This window comes from Pseudophryne corroboree, chromosome 6 (genome assembly GCF_028390025.1).
Source record: "Pseudophryne corroboree isolate aPseCor3 chromosome 6, aPseCor3.hap2, whole genome shotgun sequence".
Classification (NCBI taxonomy): domain Eukaryota; kingdom Metazoa; phylum Chordata; class Amphibia; order Anura; family Myobatrachidae; genus Pseudophryne; species Pseudophryne corroboree.
Window position 1 is genome coordinate 39,549,903 of NC_086449.1, and position 15,188 is coordinate 39,565,090.

The 15,188-nt window shown below is 44.2% G+C and overlaps 8 non-coding genes across 8 annotated transcripts; 5 read left to right on the forward strand and 3 right to left on the reverse strand.

The window, feature by feature from the left end:
* Positions 1-762: 762 nt before the first annotated feature.
* TRNAP-UGG (transfer RNA proline (anticodon UGG)) lies at positions 763-834 on the forward strand. The gene has a single exon. It is a non-coding gene; the product is annotated as a tRNA-Pro (tRNA).
* A 597-nt stretch (positions 835-1,431) lies between these two features.
* Positions 1,432-1,503, forward strand: TRNAP-AGG (transfer RNA proline (anticodon AGG)). The gene has a single exon. It is a non-coding gene; the product is annotated as a tRNA-Pro (tRNA).
* A 322-nt stretch (positions 1,504-1,825) lies between these two features.
* Positions 1,826-1,907, reverse strand: TRNAL-AAG (transfer RNA leucine (anticodon AAG)). The gene has a single exon. It is a non-coding gene; the product is annotated as a tRNA-Leu (tRNA).
* Positions 1,908-3,120: 1,213 nt separating this feature from the next.
* On the forward strand, positions 3,121-3,192 carry TRNAP-UGG (transfer RNA proline (anticodon UGG)). Its single transcript has one exon. It is a non-coding gene; the product is annotated as a tRNA-Pro (tRNA).
* Positions 3,193-3,790: 598 nt separating this feature from the next.
* Positions 3,791-3,862, forward strand: TRNAP-AGG (transfer RNA proline (anticodon AGG)). Its single transcript has one exon. It is a non-coding gene; the product is annotated as a tRNA-Pro (tRNA).
* A 322-nt stretch (positions 3,863-4,184) lies between these two features.
* Positions 4,185-4,266, reverse strand: TRNAL-AAG (transfer RNA leucine (anticodon AAG)). The gene has a single exon. It is a non-coding gene; the product is annotated as a tRNA-Leu (tRNA).
* A 1,213-nt stretch (positions 4,267-5,479) lies between these two features.
* Positions 5,480-5,551, forward strand: TRNAP-UGG (transfer RNA proline (anticodon UGG)). The gene has a single exon. It is a non-coding gene; the product is annotated as a tRNA-Pro (tRNA).
* Positions 5,552-6,566: 1,015 nt separating this feature from the next.
* Positions 6,567-6,648, reverse strand: TRNAL-AAG (transfer RNA leucine (anticodon AAG)). Its single transcript has one exon. It is a non-coding gene; the product is annotated as a tRNA-Leu (tRNA).
* Between the last annotated feature and the right edge of the window lie 8,540 nt (positions 6,649-15,188).

A 15,188-nucleotide genomic window follows, 5' to 3' on the forward strand; every position in this document is an offset into this window, starting at 1 on the left:
TTTTTCCCCTGTAGAGAGCCCTACATATTGGGTTCTCAACACTAGATCCCAAATTCACCTGCTTCTGTAGATGTTGGTAGGGATGGTCATCGGTGGGTTAACCATCAGTGGTACCATTGATGGTTAACCTCAATGGTGTGAAACCATCTACAAGGGAACTATCGAAAGATTCACCCACCAATGATCACCTCTGCTTTACTATTCACTGGGCTATGGTCCAATCAGAGTCCGGGGGAGTGGCTACGCTGGAGTGTCGAGGGACAGAGCTAGGCTCCATGTTCCGATACCTTGAAGAAAAAAAAATGTGATGGTTCTGTATCATCAGTGGTAGGAAATTATCTGGTACTCCCCCATTGATGGGGAAAAAAATCAACATCGGACATAAACAATTGATGTTGAAATACTGATGGTTATCCCTAGATATAGGGCACCCACAGGTTTTCATTTTCAGCTGGAGTCTCAGCAACACACACAAGGCTTTAATCACTATGGGACACAGACTAAACCAGTCTTACTGTTCTCAGCAGCTGTCATATGTGGATTACGGCTCTATTTATAGAGAGGGGAGGGATGGAAGGGGAGGAATATAGCCCCAGGCACAAACACGGTCAGGACGCCATAAAAACTGATACGTGTGTGGAAGTGTATAACAAGTAGCATTCATAAGCCTTGAATGAATGACAAACTGCTGAGAAGCATTTCCAACTGCAGCCCGTGGAAATCTTGTATCACTAGATGTCACATGACTGTATGACATCAGCTGGCTCGTTGGTCTAGGGGTATGATTCTCGCTTTGGGTGCGAGAGGTCCCGGGTTCAAATCCCGGACGAGCCCAACTTTTGTTTTTCCGATAAGTCTGTTCCATAAAAACCTTTGCTAACAGCTTCAAACCTGACAACATGAAACTACGGAGGAAAGCCACATCACCACTGTGACTGCACATTACCAGATCACTGGAAATCTATAGCTTTTTCTCTAGGACGTTAGACCTCTGACAAAGTATGCCACAGATAAATCCCAATATTAACAAAAGCTAGCAGGTTCATTGTAGGGATACATTTTTGGGGCCAGTAATTGAAAAGTGCATTTGTGTTTTTCTGATGCCTCGTGATGTCACCGGTCCTGAGTTTGCTACTTCACAATGCAAATGGATAGATTTAGTCAATGTATACAGCTTATCGCAAACTTTCCACTTACATCATTCGAGATTGCTGTCCATATGACCCCACTATCCATGAGATGAGGATATTTTATCAATGTACATGTATATTTACGCGTGTTTTGATACCCAATAAGTTCAATTTACAAAAAAATGTATTTTATAGCATTTTGTTCTTTTAACAAAATGAATAAAACAATAGAATAAACAGTGAAAACAGAATAATTATATTACGTGTATGTTAACAACAGTTAACGAAACTTGTTCACACTGGCTCGTTGGTCTAGGGGTATGATTCTCGCTTAGGGTGCGAGAGGTCCCGGGTTCAAATCCCGGACGAGCCCACTTTTTCTTTTTGTTGCTGCAGGTATAAAATGGCGTACTGCAGCAATTATTTATCATTGTACCACTTTCCTATAGCGCAGCTGATCCATTCTATGACTCTGAGTGTACACAGGGCTGGCACTAGATATGACTGGCTACAGACTAGCATTAGAAAAACAATTACACAAATACTACTAAAGCATGATTTATATGAATGGGTATCTAGTATGACAGAAATAGGAACGTGTGAATGTGTGGGCTGTACCTATTATGATATGGGTAGATACAGCCCTTGTAGGATCAAACACCTCTCCAAGACAGTATCAAACAATGAAAAAAAAATGGCAGCGGTGGGATTCGAACCCACGCCCCCAAAGAGACTGGAGCCTTAATCCAGCGCCTTAGACCGCTCGGTCACGCTACCTGATAGCCAAACAGTTTAACTACTCAGAGATTGGAATATAATGGATTATTTATCTTTATTAGCAGGATTTCTAACTAAGGACGTTATTCAGCTTCAATTGCAGTCTCTCCTCTCTATTTACAAACTCCCCCGCCTCTTTTCCCCCTCCTTTGTAACCCCATCTTACTCCATCTCTCTTTCCCTCATCTTTTTTCTCTTATCAGTATTCGATTTTATTATATAGATGTTTAGAATTGCCTATTGTGCATTTTTGGACAACCTCGCTTTGTCTTTCTCTTGCATCCCTGTGTACCTTTTTCCTTTCTTTTATACTCCTTTCCCATTGTGGATAATGCTGTGACGTTGTTACTGGATGATTTTCAGGAGTATCTGCGTTTTATCATGAGGTGATATGTGATAAGTAAGTATGGGAAATAACAGGAGAGTACGGAGACTGGAGATGTGTGTTACGCTGGAATACTGGAAGTGTCGTCACTGACATTAGTGGGAGGGGTCAAAATCCATACCAACTGTCATTACGTGACATCATGAAGAACGCCCCATCCACCTTCTAATGGATGGTTGATAGAACATACGCCATTTGAAGATGGCGTTGGTTCTGCAGGCAAACTCCGAAGACTTTCAGTTTTCAGAGTTTGCTGAATACTAGGTGGTCCCATTGGGGCCCTAATAATAAATGGGCCCATTACTTAAAACATGCGGAATCTAGGATTTCTGGATTTATGTAACAAGTCCAATAGTGATGATGAATAGACTTCTGGATGTTTTTTCCCCTGTAGAGAGCCCTACATATTGGGTTCTCAACACTAGATCCCAAATTCACCTGCTTCTGTAGATGTTGATAGGTATGGTCATCGGTGGGTTAACCATCAGTGGTACCATTAATGGTTAACCTCAATGGTGTGAAACCATCTGCAAGGAAACGAGCGAAAGATTCACCCACCGATGATCACCTCTGCTTTACTATTCACTGGACTGCGGTCCAATCAGAGTCTGGGGGAGTGGCTACTCTGGAGTGTCGGGGGACAGAGCTAGGCTCCATATTCCGATACCTCGAAGAACAATGGTGTTATACACTTCCACGTTTGCAGAAGTGTATAACAAGTAGCATTCATAAGCCTTGAATGAATGAGAAACTGCTGAGAAGCATTTCCAACTGCAGCCCGTGGAAATCTTGTATCACTAGATGTCACATGACTGTATGAAATCAGCTGGCTCGTTGGTCTAGGGGTATGATTCTCGCTTTGGGTGCGAGAGGTCCCGGGTTCAAATCCCGGACGAGCCCAACTTTTGTTTTTCCGATAATTCTGTTCCATAAAAACCTTTGCTAACAGCTTCAAACCTGACAACATGAAACTACGGAGGAAAGCCACATCACCACTGTGACTGCACATTACCAGATCACTGGAAATCTATAGCTTTTTCTCTAGGACGTTAGACCTCTGACAAAGTATGCCACAGATAAATCCCAATATTAACAAAAGCTAGCAGGTTCATTGTAGGGATACATTTTTGGGGCCAGTAATTGAAAAGTGCATTTGTGTTTTTCTGATGCCTCGGTGATGTCACCGGTCCTGAGTTTGCTACTTCACAATGCAAATGGATAGATTTAGTCAATGTATACAGCTTATCGCAAACTTTCCACTTACATCATTCGAGATTGCTGTCCATATGACCCCACTATCCATGAGATGAGGATATTTTATCAATGTATATGTATATTTACGCGTGTTTTGATACCCAATAAGTTCAATTTACAAAAAAATGTATTTTATAGCATTTTGTTCTTTTAACAAAATGAATAAAACAATAGAATAAACAGTGAAAACAGAATAATTATATTACGTGTATGTTAACAACAGTTAACGAAACTTGTTCACACTGGCTCGTTGGTCTAGGGGTATGATTCTCGCTTAGGGTGCGAGAGGTCCCGGGTTCAAATCCCGGACGAGCCCACTTTTTCTTTTTGTTGCTGCAGGTATAAAATGGCGTACTGCAGCAATTATTTATCATTGTACCACTTTCCTATAGCGCAGCTGATCCATTCTATGACTCTGAGTGTACACAGGGCTGGCACTAGATATGACTGGCTACAGACTAGCATTAGAAAAACAATTACAAAAATACTACTAAAGCATGATTTATATGAATGGGTATCTAGTATGACAGAAATAGGAACGTGTGAATGTGTGGGCTGTACCTATTATGATATGGGTAGATACAGCCCTTGTAGGATCAAACACCTCTCCAAGATAGTATCAAACAATGAAAAAAAAATGGCAGCGGTGGGATTCGAACCCACGCCCCCAAAGAGACTGGAGCCTTAATCCAGCGCCTTAGACCGCTCGGTCACGCTACCTGATAGCCAAACAGTTTAACTACTCAGAGATTGGAATATAATGGATTATTTATCTTTATTAGCAGGATTTCTAACTAAGGACGTTATTCAGCTTCAATTGCAGTCTCTCCTCTCTATTTACAAACTCCCCCGCCTCTTTTCCCCCTCCTTTGTAACCCCATCTTACTCCATCTCTCTTTCCCTCATCTTTTTTCTCTTATCAGTATTCGATTTTATTATATAGATGTTTAGAATTGCCTATTGTGCATTTTTGGACAACCTCGCTTTGTCTTTCTCTTGCATCCCTGTGTACCTTTTTCCTTTCTTTTATACTCCTTTCCCATTGTGGATAATGCTGTGACGTTGTTACTGGATGATTTTCAGGAGTATCTGCGTTTTATCATGAGGTGATATGTGATAAGTAAGTATGGGAAATAACAGGAGAGTACGGAGACTGGAGATGTGTGTTACGCTGGAATACTGGAAGTGTCGTCACTGACATTAGTGGGAGGGGTCAAAATCCATACCAACTGTCATTACGTGACATCATGAAGAACGCCCCATCCACCTTCTAATGGATGGTTGATAGAACATACGCCATTTGAAGATGGCGTTGGTTCTGCAGGCAAACTCCGAAGACTTTCAGTTTTCAGAGTTTGCTGAATACTAGGTGGTCCCATTGGGGCCCTAATAATAAATGGGCCCATTACTTAAAACATGCGGAATCTAGGATTTCTGGATTTATGTAACAAGTCCAATAGTGATGATGAATAGACTTCTGGATGTTTTTTCCCCTGTAGAGAGCCCTACATATTGGGTTCTCAACACTAGATCCCAAATTCACCTGCTTCTGTAGATGTTGATAGGTATGGTCATCGGTGGGTTAACCATCAGTGGTACCATTAATGGTTAACCTCAATGGTGTGAAACCATCTGCAAGGAAACGAGCGAAAGATTCACCCACCGATGATCACCTCTGCTTTACTATTCACTGGACTGCGGTCCAATCAGAGTCTGGGGGAGTGGCTACTCTGGAGTGTCGGGGGACAGAGCTAGGCTCCATATTCCGATACCTCGAAGAACAATGGTGTTATACACTTCCACGTTTGCAGAAGTGTATAACAAGTAGCATTCATAAGCCTTGAATGAATGAGAAACTGCTGAGAAGCATTTCCAACTGCAGCCCGTGGAAATCTTGTATCACTAGATGTCACATCACAGCAAGAAATCAGCAGGCTCGTTGGTCTAGGGGTATGATTCTCGCTTTGGGTGCGAGAGGTCCCGGGTTCAAATCCCGGACGAGCCCAACTTTTGTTTTTCCGATAATTCTGTTCCATAAAAACCTTTGCTAACAGCTTCAAACCTGACAACATGAAACTACGGAGGAAAGCCACATCACCACTGTGACTGCACATTACCAGATCACTGGAAATCTATAGCTTTTTCTCTAGGAAGTTAGACCTCTGACAAAGTATGCCACAGAGAAATCTCAATATTAACAAAAGCTAGCAGGTTCATTGTAGGGATACATTTTTGGGGCCAGTAATTGAAAAGTGCTTTTGTGTTTTTCTGATGCCTCGGTGATGTCACCGGTCCTGAGTTTGCTACTTCACAATGCAAATGGATAGATTTAGTCAATGTATACAGCTTATCGCGAACTTTCCACTTACATTATTCGAGATTGCTGTCCGTATGACCCCACTATCCATGAGATGAGGATATTTTATCAATGTATATGTATATTTACGCGTGTTTTGATACCCAATTAGTTAAATTTACAAAACCTTTTATGCTATGTTTTGTTGATTTGTATTTGCAGCATTATGTTTTTTAACAAAATGAATAAAATAATAGAATAAACATAGTGAAAACAGAATAATTATATTACATGTATATTAACAACAGTTAACAGGTCTTGTGCACACTGACTTGTTGGTCCAGGGGTATGATTCTCGCTCAGGGTGCGAGAGGTCCCGGGTTCAAATCCCGGACGAGCCCTCTTTTTCTTTTTGTTGCTCTAGGTATAAAATGGCGTACTGCAGCAATTATTTATCATTGTACCACTTTCCTATAGCGCAGCTGATCCATTCTATGAACTCTGAGTGTACACAGGGTTGGCACTAGATATGACTGGCTACCCACTAGCATTAGAAAAACAATTACAAAAATACTACTAAAGCAAGATGTATATCAATGGGTATATAGTATGACAGAAACAGGAACGTGTGGGCTGTACCTATTATTATATGGGTAGATACAGCACTTGTAGTATGCACATCAAACACCTCTCCAAGATAGTATCAAACAATAAAAAAAAATTATGGCAGTGGTGGGATTCGAACCCACGCCCCCAAAGAGACGGGAGCCTTAATGCAGCGCCTTAGACCACTCGGCCACGCTACCCAATAGCCAATCAGTTTAACTACTCAGAGATTGGACTATAATGGATTATTTATCTTTATTGACAGGATTTCTTACTACGGACGTTATTCAGCTTCAGTTGCAGTTTTGCTATTTTAGCAAAACTGCAAGTGACTGCGATCGCATGCGGGGGGCGACCAGCACAGGATTAAGGCTGCCTAGCATGCAAATACTCGGCAGCCGTGCGATCGCAATTCAATTGTGATCACATCACTGATTTCTGAAAGCCCCCCTGCCTCCGCAGCCAAGCTGCAAAGGCAGGCACAGGGCAGCCATTTTTTGGGTTGCAGCAGCCACGTGTGATTGTGATGTCACGCGGATGCCCCGAACCCACCTCCGTTTGTGACAACACGCCCACACAATGCCGAGTCACCGCCCGTGAACATCTCTGCCTGTCAATTAGGCAGAGGCATTTGCATAAGTGACATGCGATCGCATCTCACTGTCTGCGCATGCGCAGTACGGCTGCTGCGCCTCTGCATTGGGAATTAATAGTTCAGTATGTGATCGCATTGCTGATGCAATCCATACTAACTAGGGGCTTAATTCAGAGTTGATCAGAGCAGCAAATTTGTTAGCAGTTGGGCAAAACCATGTGCACTGCAGGCGGGGCAGGTGTAACATGTGCAGAGAGAGTTAGATTTGGGTGGGGCATGTTCAAACTGAAATCTAAATTGCAGTGTAAAAATAAAGCAGCCAGTATTTGTAATATCACGATAAAGTGGGTTCGTACTTGAAGCTCTGTCGTGTTCGTGGTCGGCCGTATCCACTCTTCAGCGATGTCGAGGCCAGCGGCTATACTTCCATCACCTGTAAGGCTGGGGCAGAAGGGCCCGGAGAACCCCGGAGGACAACCCAAACACAATATGCTCAAGGACTACTACACATGGAGACGGTGCCAATCATTTATTGAACTGAAGGAACCAGTCACCATTATAACTCATCACTCGTTAGAAGCAATTGCATAGGTCGGACATCATTACAATACCCTGATTCTTTCCCTGTCCATAACAGTAATCACAGCTTAGAGATATCAAAGGCATGACAATAACTGGGTTAAACAATCAAATACATTACATGCGATAGCAAGCACTTGATATGTAGCGATATCTCAGGATAAGCAATGTCCCGACAGTAATTTTGATGCACTTCTTAAACTGTCCATAGGATGGCACTACACGCCGGGCACTAATGTGCAATTCTCGCGCCTCAGTGGGTGTTTACGGTCAGTGTTCCTTTAACAGAACTCTTGCGCTCTAACAGAGAACTCCTGGGAAGACGTCGGTGGACGTAAGGTAAGTATTCGTAGGGATGTGTGCAACACTAACTGTTCGCAATCTGACACGGTAGCAATGGCCAACGGTACTAACCGTATTTGTATCCACGGAAAGGTAAGTAGTTCAGCAGCGTCAGGTGCCCCTATTACTGGAGGGGTGTTTAGACAAGGTGTACAGTTTCCCTCTATTAAAGCATCTGTATCTAGCTAGGGTTGGAATAGAGGGGGGCTTGTGGTTCTGATTCCCTTGTGAAGTGTCCCGGGTGAGGCTGTTAGTGTGCAAGTACCTGGTCTCTAGTGGTATCCTCTAGTGTCCCGCTGCCCGGCTCTGGCTGCTGATACCTTGCTGTTATCGCGGCTGCCTCCTGGGACCACAACGAGGGCCAGCTGGTCCTGCTGCTCTCCCCCTCTGCTGGACACACACAAGGTCAGCTTTGTCTCCCGGGCCTGGGCTGGCTTCTTGCAGCGTCGCTCTCTGTCTCCTCTGCGCGGCACTGGCCCGGCGGATCTCCTCTGCAAGCCGCAGCAGCGTGCCGCTCTCCACACACGCTGCCCGGCAATCTGCGGTGGTGTTAGCCCTGGCGGCAGGGTCACTTCTCCCCTCCGCTGCGCTCTGTTCTCCTCCGTCGGGCAGCCGTGTGACACACTCCCGGCACCTCTCTCCTCACACTGGCGCCAGCCGTCTTTTCCGAGCCAACCAACCCCTGCTCTCCCGCGCTCTGCCTCCTTCGAATCACTCGGCCCGCTCCTTCCCGCTCTGTGGGCGGCCAATCCCAGCCTCTGCAGCTCCCAGGTATTCGTGGCGCTGGGTCCTAGTGCTCCCGTTGTTGTCTGGTACTAGGGAAGGGGTTTTAACCCTAGCAGTGCCAGTTACACAAAAAGGGCCTCCCCCATAGCGCTGAGGGGTAGTAGAGGTACCCCAAACATGGGTACCACATATTTACCCTGCACAGAAACAAAATAACCCACCCAAATCTAACTCTCTCTGCAAATGTTATATCTGCCCCCCTTGCAGTGCACATGGTTTTGCCCAACTGCTAACAAATTTCCTGCTGTGATCAGGTATGAATTACCCCCTAAGGCCCTAACTGCAAAACTAGGCGTGTTTTGCATTTCATATTATTGCCATTTTAGATCCCGTGGACTTTGGAAAGCCACCACTTAGTAATTATAACCCATAGTGCACTAATGGTGTGTATGCTATTGAGTTACAACACCTTATAAAATACAAATGAGAGAGTTTACATGGCTATAGTATACAATTAATAACAGACAGTACATAACAAAGATCTTGCACTATATGTAAAATACATTAGAATTTAAATGCCCACCCCCAGACTCCTGTGAAACTAGCCAATGGGAGTCTGGGGGCGGGCTTATAGCAGATAGATAAACTGAACGCTATGTAGCGTGCTGCGGCAGGTCAGTGAAACACAGCGGTGCTTCTGATACCCAGGTAAGGCAGCCAGCACAGACTGTGTGTTACATACAACATTGCATGTATGTTTTTATGTGCTTACCGGCTCCCACCTGCAATGTGTGGTTGGCGTTGCAGCCCAGGAGCAGCTGCAACAATGGTTACAATCCAAGGTATGTAACCAGTTATTTAATAAACCTATAGACCTCAGAAACTCCTCTTTCCCATACAGCTGTGTAAGCTCACTGGAACTCAGTTGTCCCCAGGTCTTGTACAGTAATATAGGTTTATACTACCAAGCTGTCTACAAAGGGTAGACTGATGTATACTAAATCACAGAGCAGATACCAGATGACAAATGGCAACTGAACAAAGCAGCAAACAGAGTAGTAGAGGGTCACAAAACACAGTTATGGCAGGTAGCAAACAAGCATAATTAGTAAACAGACTGAGGTCAGGACAAAAATGAATAGGGTCCAAAATCATACACAGACAGAGAATGTAATGAAGGTGTTCTTATTAAGTCAATTAAAGCTGATCCCAATAAATCAGTGGTTTTCACCTCCGATGCTCAAGTACACTTGCAGTTCATATTTTTAGAAAGCAACTCTTTTTCTTCAAGGCCCAGGCGATCCACAGGGTTAACCTTGAGTATGGCTGGTGGAGACCAGGACTGGCACCAAACAATAAAGCTTGTCAGCCTCCCAGGATTCACTGGGCTCCTCTCCCCTCATACCCCGCCCCCCATGCTCAGGCACTTCAGTTTTAGTTAACAAGCCCAAAACAGGAGCTGGAGAGAGGAGAGAAGGAAGAATGGTACACACAGAAAATCATACTCTCATAGATAAAAGAAGGGAATTGGTGTACAGGTAACCCATTGAAGCTATATGCATCAGGGTGGGCACCCTGTGGATCCCGTGGAGCTCAAAGAAAAAGAGTTAACAGAGGGTAAGTTTTACCATAACTCTTTCTTTTCTTCTTTGGGGTCCATGGTCTCTACAGGATTAACCTTGGGATGTCCCAAAGCAATTATAATAGGGAGGGAACGGTCCTGAGCTGAAAGGAGGAGTATGATCATGCTGCCGTCTTCCTTGAACATCCATAGTACTCTGGGAAGGAAAGACACTGTAGGGAAGAGATAGGCCAGATGGAAGGCACATGGGACTGTGAGTGTGCCCACGAAGCTCGCTTCTGGATCTCATGTCCTGGCTCCGTACACTGGAACCTTGTGGTGGCGTTCTGCCCAGATGAGAAGTTGAGTTACCTCCTGCATCGATTTATATAAGCCACCGCAGTGGTGTTGTCTGACTGGATTTGAATCGGAGAACCCGGTAACAGATCCTGAGCCATCACCACCATGAGCTTGGTGAACACCCTGGGAGCTGTAGACAGTCCGAAGGGCAGGACCTGGAATTGGAAATTCTGGCTTAGGACAGCAAATTGAAGATATTGTTGATGACAGGGTGCTATAGGTACATGGAGGTACGCATCCTGTATATTCAGGGAGACCATATAATCCTCAGGTCGCATAGCCAGGACAATGGAACGATGTGTTTCCATGCAATATCCCTATCATTTTTACTGTAATTTTAATATATAGCGCTAGTTCTTGGTATTCTTTTTTGTATAACCTTGAGGTACCTGTTCAGCAACTTCAGGTTCAGAATGGGACGGTAGGACCCATTTGGTTTCTGAACCAAAAAGTGTGTAGAATAGAACCCCTGACCCTGTTGAGGCTGCCGAACAGGACTTATGACCCCCGCCTGTAGTAAGGAGTATATGACTCCTTTCAGTGCCTGTGGGTGCAAGGGTCTGTTGATGGAGTATTAGGGAAGTATTGTCTGGGAGGACACCTTAGGAAGGAAAAAGCATACCCGTGAGAGACCACTTCTTGGACCCAGGCATCAGTTGTGACTTGACGCCATGTGTGGGCAAACTGAAGAAGTCGGCCTCTCACTCTGGGGTCCCCCAGGGAGAGGCCCACCCCGTCACGCTGAGGGTTTGTCCTCTGGCTTCGTAGTTGGATGTCTAGCAACCCAAGCCTGTTTGATCTTGGGCTTGGAGGTCTTGATAGTGCGAGATACTCATGTAAAAGTCTGGACTTTGGCCTTGCCCTGCCATCGAAAGGATGACGTTCGAGGCTGCACAGAGGATGCTGAAGGCAGGCAAACTGTCTTGGAAGTTTCCAGTTTCTCTAAAATCTTGTTCAGTTCTGGTCCAAATAGGAGCTCTCCCATGTACGGTAGGGCTTCCAGGGCCTTCTTGGTGTCAGAATCTGCCTACCATGAATGGAGCCACACAATGGAAACTGCTGAAGCCTTAGGAGGATAACAGAACAGTGTCCAACGCTGCTTCAACAATGTAATAGGCTGCGTCTCCAATATTAGAAAGCAAAGACAATTGGTCCTTAGTGGGATCAGACATAAAACTCTGTCCAAGGTTGTTGGCCCAAGTCTCTATGGCTTTCCCTACCCAGACTGTAGCCGTGGCCGGTCTAACCATCGCTCTTGTATGAGAAAGGATGAACAACCTGCGCTTAAAGATGCAGAAAAGAATACATATATAATGACTCTAATTAACAATGCTTTGGGTATCAGCAGATTTCCTCATTCCCCATAGGTATTTCTATTTCAAATGATCCTCTCACCTTATTTCTTATCTTCACCGGGATTAAATTAAATGGATCAGTTTCACTTACATTTCATTTCATTCCCGCATACACATCAAGGTATCTTTAAATAAATCAGCTTTCACATCCAGCTATATCCATATAGAAACACTCACTTTAAAATCCTTTCTCGCGTTCATCAAAAGGTATCTTTCTTGTCAGACAGATGTGTTGAGTAGAAAGGGTTTCTTTTATTACGATGCCACGTAAAAGATTACTCCAAGATAAAAGGTTTAAAATGTTCCAATAAAAGTACATATAGTGAGACCGGATAGCAGGGATAAGAGACGCACGGTGCAGCGTCTGTGTGGTCGCTTTCTGCAGTTAGTGGGCACCAGCGGCTTTCAGATGAATACAAGTGGACCGGCTTCTCTCTCCTTGCGTCCTGCGTCTCTCAACAACGGGGCCGTCGACGCGTTTCAGATATTTGATCTCCTTCCTCAAACGAGCGGACAATTTGAAAGATCAACTGGTGAGAAGTGCAATTCCAGTGGAAAAAAGAAACACTAGAATACTCACCAAAGGTTTTTTTTAGGTGTGGTTCTTGCACACTATGTAAATCATGTAAAACAGACAATAAAATCACTGAATATCTATCTAATAATACACATAAACGTGAAACTATCAATGAATTCATCACTTGCGGCAGCAAAAATGTGGTGTATCTTTTAGAGTGTATCTGTGGGCTCCAGTAGATCACTTAAGGAGAGATTGAGTGAGCATGTCCGATATATACAAAAAGGATATGATAAACACAATGTTTCTCTGCATTTTAGAGATAAACATGATTGTAACATCAAAGCCCTCAAGAGTTTTTGTAGAATAAAAATAGCCAAGCCACACTGGAGGGTTAAAAATACAGAGTCAGCACTGGCTAAATTAGAAATGAAAACTATATTTAAGATGAGGACTTTATGTCCACAAGGACTTAACGCTGACTTTGAAACTAAATGGTTTTTATGATGAAAAAATAATTGTTTTATACACTTCTGTATTAACTACACTAATGATGTTCTCTTGTGTTTTCCATTTTTTCCATGCGGTGTACATGAGTTTTCACGTGTGGATGTTGTAGTTTTAGCTATCCAGTAAAGCTTTTATCATTGTGCTTTTTAATGGATTTATTTTAAATAATAACTAATGTATTTTTGGCAATATTGTATCTACTCAATGTTTTTAACGTGTGTTAGAACTATCGTGTGGCATTTAGATACACAGATGCATTGATTTTGAATGATTGGTCACGTGTGAGTAAACGGGTTTAAAAACCCTAGAATGCAACAGAAAAATAGGAAAGTGCCTCAAGTGGCGCAATGCAGCTATAGTACCTGATGGTTCAAAATAAATGTCACCACATTTAAAGACAAGAATAAATACAGAAAATGGTAAACCTTCCTAGTACACACAGCGCAAGCAAAAAAAAGGGGAAAGGTTACGTTCCTGATTGATTGTGTCGACTCAGATGTCCCTGTCCGGCTTTCCGAGTATGTAGAATCCAACTCGTAAGTATAAAACAGAAAAAATAAAAGGACAACCAATGTGTAGTATTTCACAACAACAAATAAAAAAAATGTCTTTGGATAAGTAGACTTAGATATCCAGATCCAGCGTACCCCACTCACTCAGTGATAGGTGGATACATGCATATAAAGGTATCTTTATGCCATCAAATGTCGTGTCAATTCACCCTTGAAGTGCGTTGAGAAGACCGATAGGAAAGGTGGAAAGCATCAATTTATAGAGCGTACCCGAGAACTCACAGGGCAAAGGGGGATATGAAACATATAAAGGTTTCTTTCAAATGTGTTATTTCAGTTGCACACAGCGTACCCCAACTCACTCTTGATGATGTAGAGCAATTCCTATCATGGTATCTTTTACTCAGTTGTCTTGATAAGTAATTCTTTATATGTTATACTATATATCTATATAAGACAGCAAAATAACTAATGTATAAAGCCTGGTAGTAAGGTAGTGCAAAATAGGGTAGCGTACCCCAACACTCACGGAAACACCACCAGTAACAAACACATCAAGGTATCTTTTTCAAAGGTGCAGAAAATTTTCATAGATATCGTACCGGGACTCACACGTATAGATCATGCGTCGTTCCTATCAAGGTATCTTTATGCAGTTTGTCAGGCAATTTCATTCCAAGTCGTGTTTTTTCCAAAGAGGTAAAAATTTATTGGATCCCACAAACTACATTAGTTATTATTTAAAAACCCTGAAGTGTTAAGGAACGGGTCAGTCTTGAGGAAGGAGATCGAATATCTGAAACGCGTCGATGCCCCCGTTGTTGAGAGACACATGACGCAAGGAGAGAGAAGCCGGTCCGCTTGTATTCATCTGAAAGCCGCTGGTGCCCGCTAACTGCAGTAAGCGACCAGTAGTGGCTCTTGCCACGGGCAAGCAGGCTTTTTGCCTGGGGCACTGCTACCCTGAGGGTGCCACCGCCGTAGCAAGAGCCGCTACTAAGTATCCTCCCTCCTTCCCCGGCTCCTGGCTGCAGCGAGCGCTATGTGCGCACGCTGCAGCCGGCATCGCTGATTGATGCTAGAGGTCAAAATTGACCCCTAGTGTCAGTGCAGCGCTGCTATGGGAGAGAGGAGCCGGCGCCCCGGAGACAGCAGCAGTTGTCCGGAAACAGGAGCGAGGCTGGTAAGTATTGTGGTTTCTCTTTTAGGGATTCAGAGCGGCTACAGGGGGCACATACAGGGGGCACAGCTACAAGTGGCACTACTACTGGGGGCACATACAGGGGGCACAGATACAAGTGGCACTACTACTGGGGGCACAGCTACAAGGGGCACTACTACTGGGGGCACATACAGGGGGCACAGATACAAGTGGCACTACTACTGGGGGCACATTCAGGGGGCACAGATACAAGTGGCACTACTACAGGGGGCACATTCAGGGGGCACAGATACAAGTGGCACTACTACTGGGGGCACAGATACAAGTGGCACTACTACTGGGGGGTACATATAGGGGGCACAGCTCCAAGGGGCACTTCTACTGGGGGCACATATAGGGGGCACAGCTACAAGGGGCACATTTACAGGGGGCATAACTACATTGGGCACATACTGGGGGCACTGCTACAGGGGGAACAGCTACTGGGGGCAAATCAACTGGGGGTACAGCTACAGGGGGCA